The following is an 18,215-nucleotide window of genomic DNA, read 5'->3' as shown; positions in this document are numbered from 1 at the left end:
AGAGGAGAGAACATCTCTCTCTAAAAACTACATCTAAAACCTAAAATTGAATTATGATCTGATATGAATTAATATCCTGAGTCTCTGCATGTTCCCGGACTTTAATCTGTGTTTTTGGGTCGAAAACTGGGTTGAAATGCAGCCCGGAATCTGTGCCAACGACTTCTGTAATTCTGCAGATCGCGCTCGTCACGCATCCGAGTCGTCCACGCGTTCGCGTCACTCATCATTTCTCGTACCACGCGTGCGCGTCGTCTACGCTTTCACGTCGTTCGTGCAGCTTCCAATCCGCGCGGTCGCGTCAGGCACGCGAGCACATCACGGTAAGTCCTTCTGTTTCATACGGTCGCATGAGCCATGCGACCGCGTGACTTCTCGATGGTAATCTCCTAATTCCTTGTGTTCCTTCTATTTTTGCATGCTTCCTCTTCATTCCTTACGCCATTCCTGCCCTATGAAGCCTGAAACACTTAACATACAGATCACGACATCGAATGGTACAAAGGAAGATAAAAATATACAACAAAAAGGTCCTTAGGAAGCAAGTTATTAATCATAGGATATTTTTAGGAAGGAATTGTAAATACATGCAAATCATATGAATAAGTGGGTGAAAAGTTTGATAAAACCACTCAATAAAACACAATATAAACCATAAAATAGTGGTTTATCAACCTCTCCACACTTAAACATTAGCATGTCCTCATGCTAAACTCAAGGAGACTAAATAAATGAGTAGGAAAAGGCAAGACTCTTGCAATGCAACCTATGAATGTGAATGCAACTACATACTAAAATGATTCTACCTACTTGGTAAAAAAGTAAATAAATCTTTCAAGAATAAATATGAACTGGATTTCACTAATTCAAATCACAAAATAGAATACAAATAACTTGCAAGAAGAAGATAGCTCATGAAAGCAGGGAATATAGAATTAAGTGCTGAACCCTTACTTGGTAGTGTATATCATTCTAACTCTCAAGTGTCTAGGGTTAATTCTCTCAATTCTCTACTAATCTTGCTTTCTATAGCTTGCTCTTCATCTAACAATCAACAAAAATTTAATGCACCAATACACAAAACAAGAGGTCTTTTAAGGGTTGTAATGGGGTTAGGGTCAAGGTAGGATTCAAATTGGCCAAGTGGACTAAAATCTGAATCCTTAATTAACATAAACTTTCCACCTAACTTAAGACAATCCATTTAATTAAAATACAAAATCTAACTTCCCATTAACTGTGTTTTCCATATATTCATGCATCCTAAATTTGAGTTTAGTACATATGCATTGATACCAACACTTACTTTGGGGCATTTTGTCCCCTTTTATTATTTGCTCTTTTTCTTTTCTTTTTCACTTTTTTTTATTTTTCTCTTTTTTTATTATTTTTCTTTTATTTTTCTCAATGCATATGATTAAAGTATTGAATGCAATAATATGTGCTCAACTATTATTTTGCACATTTTTACTAAAATATACAACACCTAATTACTCAAACCAAATATTTTCAAATTCAACTTCCCCACACTTGAATCTTGAGCACTTTTACTAGTCTAAGCTAATCAAGGATTCAAATTAAGGACTTCCGGTTAGAGTTAGTAATGAGCTAAAGTAAAGAACAAATGGGTAAAATAGGCTCAAATTGGTTTGCAAAGGATAATGGAAGGGTAAGGCCATATGGGTATGTAAGCTTAGTGAAACAAGGCCTCAATCATATAAGTGCATGCATACATCAAACAGTGGAAATATAGAATTAAACAAGAGAAAGATTACAATTTTAGAGAGAATAACACACACCAAAAATAAAATATTGGTTGATAGAATGCAACCAATCAAATAGGCTCAAAATCTCACTGGTTTTGTGTGTTCTTAGCTCTAAACCATGTTCCAAAATAATATTTCTTCATACAAGTTTTTCAAAAAGTTTTATTCAAATTAGTGAAATACTATAAAAATTTTCTTGAAAAAGAAAATGTTACTTCAACCAAGTGGTAAAATATGCACAAAATCAAGAAAATATGCAATCAAATATGCAAATGCAAAAATGAAAAATAAAAATTGGTGCTGAGAAGGGACTAACTTAACCGTGGAGATCGGTATCGACCTCCCCACACTTAAAGATTGTACCGTCTTCGATGCATGCTGAGATGTGCAGGTGGATGGAGTTGTGGTTCCTCAGCTGGTGCTCTTTTTGTTCCTTTCCTTACCGGTGGTTAGGGAGTAGCTTTCTCTCTACCCTTCTTGGTGGCCATCCTAAAAAAGGGAGAAAGGAAAGGGATATGTAATTCAAATAGCTAGAACCGGGAGGAGGAAGATTTAAGTGATAATCAATGCCAAGGTAAGGGATAATGTCTTAAATACATGGTCGCGACTACATGCAATTAGGACATCAATGGAAATATAGCAAGGCATATTAAATCAATTAGATGCAAGATGTGTAAAAGCATGCAGGCAAAGGCATGAGAAGCATAGGTCAAGCATCAATTGTTAAAATAAGCTGGATTAAAGAGCACTTGTATGATGACAATTGTGAATGATAATCTCAAATACAGGTGGATTACAAGTATTGTGAGTTAAAAGAGGAATGAAAGTAATAAATCCAAATATATGAGAGCCAAATTTAAAATATCAATTGTCAAATCAATCCTTATAATATCCACAAGCTCAGTTATAATAAAGTAAAATCCAAATAAAGCTCCAACACCAACATAAAAATGTATAAAAATAAAAAAAAAAAGAAAGAAAGAAGAAAGAAGAAAGAGGGAAGAAGGAGGAAGGGGAAGAAAAAGATAAGATATTTTGGCAGATTAAGATAAGTTGTGCGCCGCTTGTGACGCGGACGCGTGAGTGACGCATTCGCGCAGGTGGCACGTAAGTGAGGTGACGCGGGAGTGTCGGTCACACGGACGCGTGACATGGTTTGTGCTAGTGGCGCGAGGGCAGCCTCGCGCTTGCACAACTCTCTGTTCGAAAATCATATTGCCACTTTTGAGGGTGACGCGGTCGCGTCGTTGACGCGATCGCGTGGATGGCTAAATTATGAAAACGGCGCGGACGCATGAGGCACGCGTTCGTGCGGCAGGGCTGGTGCGGCTAGCACAGGTTCAGCCTAGCTCCAGCGTAACTTTCGGCCATACACCCTTTTGACGTCGATTTACAGGGCCACGCGGTCGCGTGGGTGACGCGGACGCGTAGGGAGGCTATTTCGTTAATGACGCGATCGCGTCATCCACGCGGTCGCGTGGAATAATTTGTGTCAAAGGCACGCCTCCAGCCACGCTCTCGTGTGACTCTCTATAAAGTCTCTTTTCTTCTTAAGGCACAGGGGACGCGGACGCGTCGGTGACGCTGTCGCGTCGCGTGCCCTTTTCTTCTTCTTTTTTTATATTTAACGCAGTATGTAGAATGCAATGTTTAATATGAATTCTATGCATGATTCCAGGTTCAATAAAAATTCAAAAATAGACTGAAATGGAAAAGGAACGATCATACCATGGTGAGTTGTCTCCTACCTAGCACTTTTAGTTAAAGTCCTTAAGTTGGACTTTTGGCGAGCTCCTTGTCATGGCGGCTTGTGCTTGAAATCATCTTGAAACTTCCACCAATGCTTGGACTTCCAATAAGCTCTATCAATACCAAGTAAATTTACCAAGAGTTGATGAAGTTCTCCACAAGCTTCGAGCTCCCATAGTTGATCCTCATATATTCCTGGATCCCAAATCTTGTTTCTACACCCATCTTCAAGTTGATTATCATGATTCCATCAAGCAGTCTAAATTCTCACTGAAGCGGCCAAACAACTTTTTAGACCCATTCAGTTGAGCTCTACACCAACCTTTACGTTTAAACTTAAAACTTCCAACCATAATGAACCTTGCAAGGCAATTCTTACCACTGACCATCTTCCTCTTACTCTTAATGCCACAAAGAGCTCTAAGTTGACCATCCATCTCCAGTAGCCCATATTCAAGTGGAATTAGAAAGCTAAGGGATATGAATTTTACCCACTTGAATGTTGTGAAGGGTGATGACAACTTAGGGGGAGGGGTTTCTAATGAACTTGCAAGCTCCACTCCTTTGTGCTCTTCTTTGACATCTTCCACCTCTTTGCAAGCTTCTTCAATTTCAACCTCTTCCTCCTGGTAGCTCTCTTCTGATTCAATTTCTTCTTTATTGTTCACCAAGGGCATGGGAGGTTGTGCTTCTTCTTCTTTAATCTCCATGTCAAGTTCAATGGGAGAGGATGCAATTGTAGATAAGAATTCATTAATGATTGAATCCATCTCTTGATCGTCTCCTTCAAAGTCTTCAACCATGATATGCTTTGGAGGTTGTACACCCTCCTCAACATCAATGTCAAACGTCTTTGAAGGAGGCTCTATAACTTGACTTTCCCATGGAGGTTCAGCATCTCCTAAGTCCTCAATCACTGCCTCCTCTTTTTCTTCAATAATTCCGGCTTCCTCCACTTGTTCCAATATCAAATCGTGCTGCTCACTATCCACCAGAGTGCCTAACTTCTCCTTCCTGCTACTTTCTTCAGTAGATTCTCCACATGAAGCCATGGGGGTTCCTTGAATGCCGAACGTCGGAAAGGTAATCGGTTTATTGCTTGATCCAGGTGTTTAAGTATGAAATCGTATTCATCCTTGATGATTTCCTGTTCAACTATTTCTTCACCTTCAAGTACAAAATCCTCCTTGTTGTCTTCTTTCACTAGTTCTTCAATCGCGCTGTCAACTTCAAGGGTCTCTACTACCTTCACCTTTAGTGCCTCCTCTAGCTCCTTATGAAGTATGGATTCGCGAAGATGATCCTCTCGCTGTTATTCCATGTCAATAGTATCAGTGGGATCATGTTGCTCTTGGATTGATGGATGTTGGTGCTCTTCCATGGATGGTGGTGATGGGATGGGTGGATCATTATGTGGTTGAGATGAAAGTGCATTAGAGCTTGAAGGTTGAATATTGGGGGTATCTGGTGGTCCGATTTGGGCGGCGAGAGCTTGTATAGCAGAGTTTAGATCGGCAAATGCTTTCTCCATGGAGGTTTGGGGTGGCTAGGAGGGTTCATTTGTTGGGAGAAAGGGTTCATGGTAGGAAGGTGGTTCCTCTTGATAAGGATATGCAGATGGTGTATATTGAGGTGGTGGTTCTGGGTATGGTTCATATGGTGGTTGGTGTGGTGAATAAAGATTGGGGTCATATGGAGGTGAATGGTGGAAAGGGGCTTGTGAGTGTGGTGGTTCAAAGTTATGTTGTGAGGATGGTCTCTGAGCATATGGTGGGGCTTGTTGGTAGCTACTAGGTGGTCCACCATATCTATCAGCTTGGTATACATTGTAGAATGGTCTTTGTCTGTGATATCTAGGAGGGTGTTATTGCCTAACGGGTTGATCAGATCCTCTTGGCTCCGTCCATCTTTGATTGCCTTGACCTTGATGCATATTCCTGTTATAGCTTCGTCTTCCTACAACATAGTTGTAACCAGACTCATAAAGGGGTGAGAGTTCATAGTAGTGAGAGAAAATAAAAACAAAAAGATATAAACAAAAACTAACAAAAATAAAATATTTTGAAAAAGATATAATTTTTGAAAAAGGATAAGATAAAATAAAAAATTTTCAAATCAGAAATTTTTTTTTTTGAAAAATATTTACAATAACCAAACATAGTTGTTTAGGATTTTTGCTAGTAAAGAATTTTATAAAAATATAGTTGCGTTGTAAGTATAGATTCTAAACCAACAGAAAATCCCTTCATACAAACATTTTGGTTGTCACAAGTAACAAACCCCTTTAAAATTGATAACCGAGTATTTAAACCTCGAGTCGTCTTCTCAAGGAATTATAGGGAAGTATGATTTATTATTGGTTATGAAAAAGTATATTTTGGGGTTTTGAAAAGGGTTGAACAAGTAATGTAAAATAACAAGTCGTTAAAATAATAACTAATAAAGCTTTTGGCAAGGTATGAGAACTGGAGGTCCTATCCCGGTAATCCTTATCAATTGTGATGAGAATTGGATTTTTCTCCCACTAAGTCAACTTCTAACTATGAAGGTATGTCAAGTGGATGAATTAATTTTGATTCCTCAGGTCCTAGTCTTTCCTTGGGAAAGGCTAGAGTTATTGGAATTCGAATTAATTCTTGAAGAATTCTAATTTCAGTCAACCATGAGTTTGATAACTCAAGAGTTACCAATTAATCAACCAAAGCCAAAAGGGAAGAAAATCTACTCGAATGAAAATAAATTGGATAAAGCTAAAGCATCCATAACATGTAAGTCTGAAATACCTCAATTTATATTAAATAAAGAAAATCCTAACATGAATGGCTCATAAGCCAAATAGGCAACATATGTAATGCAAGCATTAAAGTATCTGAAAATAAAAGAGAAATATAAAGTAAAAGGAATATTGAACCTGATGAAGAGTTGAAATCCTAAATCCTTTAAAAGGAATCCTAATCCTAAATCCTAAGAGAGAGGAGAGAACATCTCTCTCTAAAAACTACATCTAAAACCTAAAATTGAATTATGATCTGATATGAATTGATATCCTGAGTCTCTGCATGTTCCCGGACTTTAATCTGTGTTTCTGTGTCGAAAACTGGGTTGAAATGCAGCCCGGAATCTGTGCCAGCGACTTCTGTAATTCTGCAGATCGCGCTTGTCATGCGTCCGCATCGTCCATGCGTTTGCGTCACTCAGCATTTCTCGTACCACGCGTGCGCGTCGTCCACGCTTTTGCGTCGTTCGTGCAGCTTCCAATCCGCACGATCGCGTCAGGCACGTGAGCGCGTCACGGTAATTCCTTCTGTTTTATGCGGTCACGTGAGCCATTGATAAACCCCATTTGTAGGGTTTATCTTGTATTGATTTTAGGGGATTTTATAACCTTTTACCCATATTTATCCATTGAAATAGCATGGTTTTATAACTTCTCCTTTAATTGTGCTTAAAAGTGAAAACATGCTTTTTAGGACTTAAAATAGCTAAATCTAATTCTCCTTGATTCCATTAGATGCCTTGATATGTTTGTTAAGTGATTTAAGGTTTAGGAGGCAAAGATTGGATCAAGGGAATGAAGAAAGAAAGCATGAAAAGTTGGAGAACTCATGAAGAAATGAAAGAACCGGAAAGCTGTCAAGCCGACCTCTTCGCACTTAAATGACCATAACTTGAGCTACAGAGGTCCAAATGATGCGGTTCCAGTTGGATTAGAAAGCTAACATCCGGGGCTTCGAAACAATATAAGATTTGCCATAATTGCTACACGTATAATGGTGCGCACGCGCATAGTATGCGCACGCGCCGTTGCTGCCACCTGGTTCACTTAAAGCAAAACGTGGCCAGTGATTTTAGAAGCCTTGTGGGCCCAATCCAACTCATTTCTGATGCTATTTAAGCCAAGGATTGAAGGGGGAATGAACATACTTTCATACTTTAGAAGTTAGTTACCATTAGTCATAGTTTAGTTTTAGAAGTAGTTTCTAGAGAGAGAAGCTCTCATTTCTCTCTAGAATTAGGATTAGGATTAGGATTAGTTCTTAGATCTAGGTTTTAATCTTTGCTTTCTTCTACTTCTACCTTTCAATTCTTTGTTGTTACATTCATCTTCCTCTATTCTTTTGTTGTAACTTCCTTTATGTTGTTCTTATACTTTGATTGTAGATCCACTTTTGTTCCTTCCTTTCTCTTTCAATTCAATTCAAGGTAAATCATAATAATTATGTTCCTTTTGATTTGTGTTGTTAATTCCTTTCAATAATTGTTGTTAGATTTTGTTCTTGTTGTTGATTTACTATGTTTTCCTTTTTTGCCTTCCAAGTATTTGATGAAATGCTTGGTTGGATTTTAGAGTAGGATTTTATACTCTTGGCTTGGAAAGGTAACTTAGGACCTCTTGAGTTACTAATGTCCAAGTGATTGATGATTGGGAGCCATTGACTCTAGTTCTCACTAATTGAATTAGTGAAGAGTTAGGACTTATGGACTAGGATTGATATAGCTCATTTGACTTTCCTTTACTACTAGTTAGAGGATGATTTAATGAGATTAATCCTTGCCAATTCTCATATTGTGGTTAGTGATTAGGATAGAGATCCTTGACCACCAACCCTTGCCAAGACCTTTTTAGCCATTAGTTTACTTTCTTGCCATTTATCTTTCATGTTTCTTATCAAAACCCCAAAAAAATAACTCATAACCAATAGCAAGACACTTTATTGTAATTCCTAGGGAGAATGACCCGAGGTTTGAATACTTCGGTTTATAAAATTAGGGGTTTGTTACTTATGACAAACAATCTTTTGTATGAAAGGATTTTTGATTGGTTTAGAAACTATACTTGCAACGAGACTTCAATAGTGAAATTCTATACCGTCAAAAATCTAATCATCAAAATGGCGCCGTTGCCGGGGAATTGCAATGGTGTTATGTTATTGGTTATTGTATATATGTGAATATTGTGAATAGCTTGATTTTTTTGGATTGCTTGCTAGTTAGGACTTTGTTTCATTATTTCTTAGTAGTTTTTGTTTTTATTTTCTCTTTTCACTATGAATTCTCATTTTGGCTATGAGTGTGATTACAACTATGTTGTAGGAAGTGGAGATTACAATGAAGATGTGTATCAAGGATGGAACAACCAAAGGTGGGAGGAGCCATATGCATATGATCAATCCTCATGGCAACAACCTCCACCAATGCACTATGAAGAAGAGCCATTCTATGATGCATACCAATCAAATGGCTATGGTGAATCTCCTTGTGACTTTCAAGAACCACCACCATATGCCTATGATCCATACCCTCAACATAACTCTCAACCATACTCACAAGCCCCTTCTTACTAACCACCTTCATATGACCCTAATCCATATCCATCACACCAACCAACCTTTGAGCCATATGAGCCATATATGGAACCACCACAATATCAACCCTTTCAAGAGCCACCCCCTCCATGTTATTACCGAGATGAACCACCTCCAATATATGAAAATTTTCAACCACAAGATGAATACTACTTTCTACCACAACCTCCTATAGAAGAATACTCATATCCATTGATCCAAGAGCCACATGATCCTAATCATGATATCCAAGCGGAACAAGAGTCAAGGGATCGTCTCAAGGAAGCATTGGATCAATTTCAAGCAACCATGGAGTGTGTTGTGCAAGTGGAAAGAGTGGAGAATATTGAACCACCACAACTCTACCAAGAAGAACCATCTTCCTACTATGAACCCTTCCCCCAAAATGATGAATCCTTCCATCCACCCCAACCTCTAATGGATGAAAACCTTGGTGTTCTTGTTCAAGGGCAAGAAGAGATGAAAAGGGATGTGCAAAATTTCATGGCCGCCTTGGATGCGGTAACAAATCAATTAGCCTCCCAATGCTTGAACACTCAAGGAACTCCCATGGCTACATGTGGAGAATCAAATGAAGAACATAGCATGAAGGAGAGATTGGAAACTCCGGTGGGAAATGAGGGAAGTTGCTTTGTATTGGAACAATTAGAGGAAGCTTTAATTGTTGAAGACACGGAAGAAGTGGTAGAAGACTTAGGAGATGCGGAGCCCCCATGGGAACATAGAGTCGAAGAAAACCCCTCCAAGATGATTATCTAGGGAGGAAAGTGCACATCTTCCAAGGCATATTCCATATGAAGACTTGGATGGGATAGAGAAAGAATTGAGTTCCCATGGCAATGAAGAGCAAGCATCAAGTCCTAGTGGTGGAGAATCCTTTGAACTTGAAGAACCTTCTCCCAGTGCATTTGAAAATGTTGCGGAGTTAAACTTCTTTCACCCTCCCAATTATAGTTTGATTAAGGGAAAAGGCTTAGATAGTATTAATGAACAAAGGATTGAATTAGAGAGATCTTATGAGGAGGTGGAAGTCCCTAGAAATAGAAGAATGAGGGTTGGTTATGCTTTGTCAAGATCTTTGGAAGCATCTTTGCCTAGGTTGCCATCTACACCTTCATTTGAGTGGGTGAAATTCATTTCTATTAGCTTTATTATCCCATTTGAGTATGGCTTGCTTGAAACGGATGATCAACTTAGGATTCTTTGTGGGATGAAGCATAAGCAAAAGATGTTTCGTGGTTGGCGTTGCAAATCAAGGCTCATTTTGGTTAATACTTCAAGAGTTGAATACAAAGGTTGGAATAGTGCTCAAATGGATAGGTCTAGGAGGTTTGTTGGGCACTTCATAGAGAATTCATCTTGTTCACCACCCGGATGGACCAATAATGATGATCAACTTCAAGACGGGTGTGAAGATAAAGTGTGGGATCCCGGATTACAAAAAGAGGACCAACTTTGGGAGCCCCAAGCTTGTGAAGAACTCCATCAACACTTGGCTCAACCCATAGGAAATCTTAGGGCACAATGGAGAACCAAGCATTGGTGGAAGTTCCAAGATGAATTCAAGCACAAGCCACCTTGATGAGGAGCTCCCCATAAGTCCAACTTAAGGACAATAAACAAAAGTGCTAGGTGGGAGACAACCCACCATGGTAAATTCTTTTCATTTTCCCTTTTGTACATAATGATAGAATTAGTTTAATTTCATGTTTTGTTTAATTAGTTGAGTTTAATTGGTAGTATAACATGTTAAATAAGGTTTTATGGTGTTTTGGTAGCTGTTTGGAGGTTTGGAATGCTTGTATTGGTGCAAAAACATAGCGAAAATTTTTGAAAAATAGAGCACCATCCACGCGTACGCGCACTGTACGTGTACGCGTGCATCAAGCGTTCTCGACCATCCATGCGCGCGCGCAATGCGTGCGTACGCGTGGATTGAGAAGTTCCACCTTCCATACCTTGACCCGAGAGTTAGGCCTGCACTGTGCGGAAATTGGGCCTGAGGCACAAACCCCATTCACGCGCACGCGCACATGACGCGTACGCGCCACTCTCGAATAAGCCATCGACGCGCGCGCGCCATGCGTGCGTACGCGTGGATTTCTTTCTCCCATCCACTTCTCTTTTCTTCTCCTCTTTCCATTTCTTTCATTCCCCTTTTCTTCTTCCTTTCTTCTACCCCTCTTCCAACACTTCCAAACACCATTGTTAACCATTTATTTTAGTTAGTTATTAGTTAGTTAGTTAATTAGTTAGTTAGTTAGTTAGTTGCTTAGTTAGTTTTAGTTTAGTTTTCATTTTATTTTCTCTCTTTCCATCATAAGTGTTGGATTATTGACTTTGTTTACTCCACATTGTTGCCTCCTTATTGCCTAAATGCTATTTTAGCATGAATGTTTTTAGATAATCTTTGTTGGATTCTATTATTGAGGTTATATTTTGCAACTTGGTTTTGAGTTTTTCATGCTTACCTTTTAAGAATACCAAGTGATGAGAATTGCCTTCGAGCTTGTAACTCTTCTTGAATTACATGATTTGGCCACCATGTGATTTGAGCCTTATTTTGTGATTAGGCAATCTCTTGATGATGGATGATGATGTGCATTTACCTTAATGCATGGTATTTCATGAACATATGCATCTATAGGCTTAGCTAGCGTGCTTTCATGCTTCTTTAATGCTTGTTTTACCTTACAAGTTTACTTAAAGCATCTCAAGCATACTAGAATGAGTAAAGTGCATGTTTCTTTTGTGACATAGCTTCTTATGCTAATGTGTGTTCTAAACCGCGCAATTTAGAATTCACACACCTAATATTTCTTAATGTCACACTAATTCACTCACTCAATTCTAGTGATTTACCTCATTCCAACAATTATGCTTCCTTGCTTTTAATTTTTGTTTTTCATGATGAATGCACCACGAGCAATAACGGAAGCAAGACTAAGAACACGCAACAATCCGGAGAGTCGCCGTACCCCCTTGCTCATCTTTGAGTGCACCGAGGACAGTGCAAACTTTTAAGTGTGGGGAGGTCGTCCGACCGTTCGGCGATTTTAGGTGACAAATTTCTAATCTCAACACTTTTGCATGTCATTTTAGGTTTTTAGGATTTTTGTTGCATTTTCTTATTTTTTTTGCATATATATACACAATAAGCTTAGTCAAAATAATGAAAATTTTCAAGATTTCTATCTATAGGGCACCTCAATTGATTTGAGTGAAAACTCTTCATAGAACTTGCTTGAAATATATATATTGTGGATCATATTTTTGAGCTAAGAACACAAGCTTGTGAGATTTGAGCCTAATGATGTGGTTACATCTTATAACCACTTATTTTTCCTTCTTGTGTGCATTATTCTCTTTCTATAATTGTAATCTTTGATTTGTTTGATTCTTTATGTCCATTATGTTGTGTATTCATGCATTTATATGATTGAGGCCATCATTTCATTTAGCTCACTTACCTAAATGGCCTTACCTTTTATCTTCCTTTGTTAGCCAAATTTGAGCCTACGATTAACCCATTTCGTTCTTATTTTAGCACATTACAAGCCTAAAGCGAAAAACAATAAATGTCCTTATTTGGATCTTTGATTAGCTTAGGCAAGTGTGTGTGAGTATCATTCAAGTGTGGGAACCTTGGGACATTGGGTGAATAAAAGGGTAGTTTTGTATTATTATTGGAAATATTGGGAATTGAGTACATGCTCATGTATTGATCAAATGTATAGACCTTATGCATTGAGGTTCTTGTATATAGAAAGAAAAAAATGAGAAAAAGAAAAGAAAAAGAAAAGAAAAATAATATGGAAAAGGAAAAGAAAAAAATAGAAAAAGAAAGAAAAAGAAGAAAAAGAAAGAAATAAAAAGGGGACAAAATGCCCCAAAGCAAAGTGTAGCTCAATAAAATCAATGCATGAGTGTTGTGAAATGAAAAGAAAATGCATGAGTATGTGGAAAAGTGAGGAATGGGTAGTTAGGTTAGAACTTAATTGTATAGGTTGTCATAGGTTAGGTGGGAAGTTTAAGCTTATCAAAGATTCAAATTTCAACCTCACTTAACCATATATGCATTCTACCTTGACCCTAGCCACATTACAACCAAAGAAAAGACCTCATGATACTTGTATGCATGCATGAAATATATGTTGATTGTTAGAAGAAGAACAAATCTTGGAAAGCATGAAATAGAGGAGAATTGAGAGAATCAACCTTAAACACTTGAGCGAATAGAGCGCAAACACATCCGGTGAGGGTTTGATGCTCAATTACATGTTTCCACCTATGATCATCTCTTCTCATGCAAGTTTGTAAAAATATTTAATAGCTCAATCCAATTGTGGTTTGGCATGGTTGTTAATACCTTTTGCCCTTGTGCTTATATATGCATTCTTGGGAAATGACTTATTTTGACCAAGCAATTGCATTCGTCTAGATAGTTGCATATAGGTAGATTGCATTTAGTTAGTTTCCATTGAATAAATGCCATACCCTTACTTCATTCTTGGTTTTAGCAAGAGGACATGCTTGGTTTAAGTGTGGGGAGGTTGATAAACCCCATTTGTAGGGTTTATCTTGTATTGATTTTAGGGGATTTTATAACCTTTTACCCACATTTATCCATTGAAATAGCATGGTTTTATAACTTCTCCTTTAATTGTGCTTAAAAGTGAAAACATGCTTTTTAGGACTTAAAATAGCTAAATCTAATTCTCCTTGATTCCATTAGATGCCTTGATATGTTTGTTAAGTGATTTATGGTTTAGGAGGCAAAGATTGGATCAAGGGAATGAAGAAAGAAAGCATGAAAAGTTGGAGAACTCATGAAGAAATGAAAGAACCGGAAAGCTGTCAAGCCGACCTCTTCGCACTTAAATGACCATAACTTGAGCTACAGAGGTCCAAATGATGCGGTTCCAGTTGGGTTAGAAAGCTAACATCCGGGGCTTCGAAACGATATAAGATTTACCATAATTGCTACACGTATGATGGTGCGCACGCGCATAGTATGCGCACGCGCCGTTGCTGCCACCTGGTTCACTTAAAGCAAAACGTGGCCAGCGATTTTAGAAGCCTTGTGGGCCCAATCCAACTCATTTCTGATGCTATTTAAGCCAAGGATTGAAGGGGGAATGAACATACTTTCATACTTTAGATGTTAGTTACCATTAGTCATAGTTTAGTTTTAGAAGTAGTTTCTAGAGAGAGAAGCTCTCACTTCTCTCTAGAATTAGGATTAGGATTAGGATCAGGATTAGTTCTTAGATCTAGGTTTTAATCTTTGCTTTCTTCTACTTCTACCTTTCAATTCTTTGTTGTTACATTCATCTTCCTCTATTCTTTTGTTGTAACTTCCTTTATGTTGTTCTTATACTTTGATTGTAGATCCACTTTTGTTCCTTTCTTTCTCTTTCAATTCAATTCAAGGTAAATCATAATAATTGTGTTCCTGTTGATTTGTGTTGTTAATTCCTTTCAATAATTGTTGTTAGATTTTGTTCTTGTTGTTGATTTACTATGTTTTCCTTTTATGCCTTCCAAGTGTTTGATGAAATGCTTGGTTGGATTTTAGAGTAGGATTTTATACTCTTGGCTTGGAAAGGTAACTTAGGACCTCTTGAGTTACTAATGTCCAAGTGATTGATGATTGGGAGCCATTAACTCTAGTTCTCACTAATTGAATTAGTGAAGAGTTAGGACTTATGGACTAGGATTGATATAGCTCATTTGACTTTCCTTTACTACTAGTTAGAGGATGATTTAATGAGATTAATCCTTGCCAATTCTCATATTGTGGTTAGTGATTAGGATAGAGATCCTTGACCACCAACCCTTGCCAAGACCTTTTTAGCCATTAGTTTACTTTCTTGCCATTTATCTTTCATGTTTCTTATCAAAACCCCAAAAAAATAACTCATAACCAATAGCAAGACACTTTATTGTTATTCCTAGGGAGAACGACCCGAGGTTTGAATACTTCGGTTTATAAAATTAGGGGTTTGTTACTTGTGACAAACAATCTTTTGTATGAAAGGATTTTTGATTGGTTTAGAAACTATACTTGCAACGAGACTTCAATAGTGAAATTCTATACCGTCAAAAATCTAATCATCAGCCATGCGACCGCGTGACTTCTCGCTGGTCATCTCCTCAATTCCTTGTGTTCCTTCCATTTTTGCATGCTTCCTCTTCATTCCTTACGCCATTCCTGTCCTATGAAGCCTGAAACACTTAACATACATATCACGACATCGAATGGTACGAATGAAGATAAAAATATACAACAAAAAGGTCCTTAGGAAGTAAGTTATTAATCATAGGATATTTTTAGGAAGGAATTGTAAATACATGCAAATCATATGAATAAGTGGGTGAAAAGCTTGATAATACCACTCAATAAAACACAATATAAACCATAAAATAGTGGTTTATCATTAGGCGTGGATCCAGTGAAGCCAAGTGGTCCCCACGTTACAAGGCGTGGATTATTTAATTGATTCTGATTCAAATTTGAATTTAAAAAGAGGAAAAGATATTATCTTAATTTTAGATATTAGATTTTAAATTAATTAGGATTAGTTATAAAAAGGAGAAACTTTTCTTCTTTAGGAGAATTCCCAGGGGATTCCATTAGGGAATTCGATACCAATTTAAATTCCACTTCAGACAATTTACCTGAATCCTTATTTTCTCTCTGGGTCATGAGCAACTAAACCTCCACTGTTAAGGTTAGGAGCTCTATCCATTGTATGGATTGACATTATTACTTTTCTATTTTAATTCATGTTTTGATTTATATTTCAAGTATTGTTTTCGTTCTTTATTCTATGAATTTGGGTGGAACGAATGTATGACCCATGTTCTAATTGAGTTCTTGTATAACTTGGAAAAGCTCTTTACTTGAACAACAACTTGAAAACATATTATCCTGAATTTCTAATTGTTTGTATTTAACGGGATACGTGACTTATAATCCCCATATTTTTCGATAATTAGGATTCTTGTGGCATATAAACTGGAATTTTATCATCACCCTCTAATTGGAATTAATTGACCAAGGAATTGGCAGTTGATGAATTTTAGAGGAGACTAGGAAGGTCTAAGGAATTAGAGTCTAGTCACATATAATTTGCCATGAATTAAATCTTGCATGATTAAAATAGTTAGTAAGAAAAGTCAATCCAGAAAATAGATAACTCTGAAACCTTAACTATTTTCTCCCATATTTTATTTTCAACTTAATTACTTGATGCCTTCTAATATTTTGAAGTCACTTTTTAAACCTTTTGAACATCTCAAAACCATTTTCTGCTTGCCTAACTAAGTAACTCATTTAACCATTGTTGCTTAGTCCATCAATCCTCGTGGGATCGACCCTCACTCACCTGAGGTATTACTTGGTACGACCCGGTGCACTTGCCGGTTAGTTTGTGGGTTGTTAAATCACCGCACCATGTTTTTGGCACCGTTACCGGGGATTGATAGTGATTAACAACTATTAGTTGTTTGATTGCTTAGATTAGGCGTTTTAGTTTTAACTTTATTAAAATCTATTTTTAATATTTTCAAAAAAATTACATAAATAAATAGCATCAATATTTTTCTTAATTTCTTAAATTAAGTTTGGTGTTTCCTAGTTAGTTTTATTTTAATTCTTAGAATTCTATTCTTTTTTCGTTGCTTTCCTGTTTACCACATGATGCGTTTAATCCTTTTTGGTGTTTTGTGCTAAAGAAAAATAATGGGGAGAGATAAAATGGGTTACTACACACACCCAAGTAGTGATTCATATTATGGTGGATGGAGGAACTTTCCAAATTTTGGTTGGCAAAGTTAAAATCAAAGAAACCTCAATGCTCCATGTTCCAACTATCAAGAGCCACCACCTCCATATGCATATCAAGAACCACCACCTCCATATTCATACCAAGAACCACCACCTCTCTATCTATATCAAGAACCATCATCCTTCTACCCATATCAAGAGCCACCATCTCCTTATTCATACCAAGAGCCATCCTCTTTTTACACTTATCAAGAACCATCATCTCCTTCTTATGCATATCAAGAGCCACAATCTCCTTATTCATCTCAGATACCATTAGATCTTGAGCTTCTCATGAAAGAATTCATACATGATACAAAGACGAGTGTTAAAAATGTAGAGAATTATGTGCAGCTGATTACCAAGTCCCAGGAAGAAGAACAAGCAAATTCCTTCCCAAGAGATATAATACAAGATCCTATGGAAGAAAGTGAGGAAATCAATCAAAGGAGTTTATACTCCAGTGAACTAGGGAACTTTCCACCCTCACACATGGAAGAAGAAGAAGATGCAAAAACAAAGGAGGAAGATGCACCAACAAAGAAGGAAGATGCACAAAGAAAGGAGGTTGTAAGGGATGAAAACAATTATGGGAATTTACACTCCAATGAAGTAGAGAGTGACATAGAGGGTGAATTTTTTGAACCACCAATTCAAGAAGTTCTTGATGAAAGGTACACTCTAACCATCACACAACACCCAAATCTTCAAATCAAAGAAGTGAAGGCAATCAAAGAAAGTACTGAAAAGGGGATTGTGACCAAGAAACAGAAGAAAATATCTATGAAGAAGAAAAAGTTAGCAAGAAACAATCCAACCTCTACACCAACAAGCAAGGTGAATCAAGCTAATCACAATAAAAGAAAGCTCGATAGGAGGACTTTATATCAGGGGGCACTAATCTTCACCTCTCTCCCCTTGGAGACATTTCTTTTAACCAACTGGAAGAAGATGAAGAAAATTCAACAATCAAGTGTCAAGCTAGTGACATTAAAGAAGCGCTTGTCGGGAGGAACCCAATAATTTCGTATCCTTAGTTATTTTCGTAGTAGTAGTTTTCTTATTTATTTGATTTTTATTAAGTTCTATCTAATCATGCAGCTATTTTAGAACAGGAACCGGATTTTTAAAAAAAAAAGAGCACATGATGCGCAAGCGTCAATGACACGTACGCGTCATATGTGTGTACGTGAAAAATAAAAGTGAACAGAGAGTTGCATGAGAATGGCGAAGGAAGTGTGCCTTGCGCACAAATATGCTCACGCGTACACGTCCATGATGCGTACGCATCATTTTCACTTTTGACACTCCACGCGTATGCGTCAAGCACGCGCACGCGTCGATGAGTAAAATCGGCGTAAAAGGAGTTTTGGCCAGAAAGTTATGCTGGTGTGGGGCAGGAACTATGCTGGGCACACAAGCCCCACCATGCGGACGCGTGCGTTTACGTCGTTTTCTCATCCTGGCCTTCCACTCATACGCGTCCCTAACGCGTACGTGTCA

Source organism: Arachis hypogaea, chromosome 9, assembly GCF_003086295.3.
Source record: "Arachis hypogaea cultivar Tifrunner chromosome 9, arahy.Tifrunner.gnm2.J5K5, whole genome shotgun sequence".
Classification (NCBI taxonomy): Eukaryota; Viridiplantae; Streptophyta; class Magnoliopsida; order Fabales; family Fabaceae; genus Arachis; species Arachis hypogaea.
Note: the sequence above shows the minus strand (reverse complement) of the source record.